Below are 992 nucleotides of genomic sequence, written 5' to 3' on the forward strand. Positions count from 1 at the left end.
AACTGTTGACAGTAACCCTGGTAATAGAGTGGGTCAATCTGAAAGATACCAAGGAGACCTAGACACATCAGTGCCCACTCTCCAGCCCTCTCTGTACAGATCTCCTCATTCAATCTGTCCAAAGGCACATTGAGTTTCCTTCTCATTTTTTTAACCTGTTTATAACATTTTTCAAGCCTCCAGAGGTAGTATCTTAGCCACCTGTCACCTTGCGATCCACAAGTGGCATTTTGTGGTGAAAAGGGAGCTCCTAAAGGACATAATTTGGCCACCTGATGTGAAGAGCTGACTGATTGGAAAAGAGCCTGATGCTGGGAAAGACTGAGGGCAGGAGGAGGAGATAACAGAGGATAAGATGGTTGGATGGCATCACTGACTCAATGGACATGAGTTTGAGTAAACTCCGGGAGCTGGTGATGGACAGAGAAGCCTGGCGTGCTGCAGTCCATGGGGTCGCAAAGAGTCAGACACGAGTGAGCAATGGAACTGAACTGAAAAGACATAAGGAAAGGTTTGAGGGTCACAGATTCAGAATCTGAGAGCATTTTAAATAGAAGAGAAAGGAAGCCATTAATTTAGTGTAGCTCTTCTTTGTTTTTAATTAAAATTTGTCTGTGCTGCATCTTAGTGGTAGCACATGGGATTTTTTACCTTCACTGCAACATGCAGGACCTTTAGTTGTTGTATCTGAACTCTTAGGACATGCAAGATCCTATGCTCCTCAACAGGAGACGTCACTGCAGTGGAGGCCTGGGTGCCGCAGCTAGGGCATAGCCGCTGCTCACTGAAAATAGAGGGAGGCCCACGTTGCAGCAAAGGCCCAGCAGAGCCAAAAATAAATAAATAAAATGACTTTTTAATAGCTGCTTGTGTTAAGGGATTAGAAGGCTTCAATTTTCTTAACAAGATGTGTGATCCTGGCTAAGTTACTTAATCTTATGAAGTCTGTTTCCTCGCCTGTAAAATAAGACTAGTAGTATCTGCCCCACCTA

This window comes from Capra hircus, chromosome 6, assembly GCF_001704415.2.
Source record: "Capra hircus breed San Clemente chromosome 6, ASM170441v1, whole genome shotgun sequence".
NCBI classification, from domain to species: Eukaryota; Metazoa; Chordata; class Mammalia; order Artiodactyla; family Bovidae; genus Capra; species Capra hircus.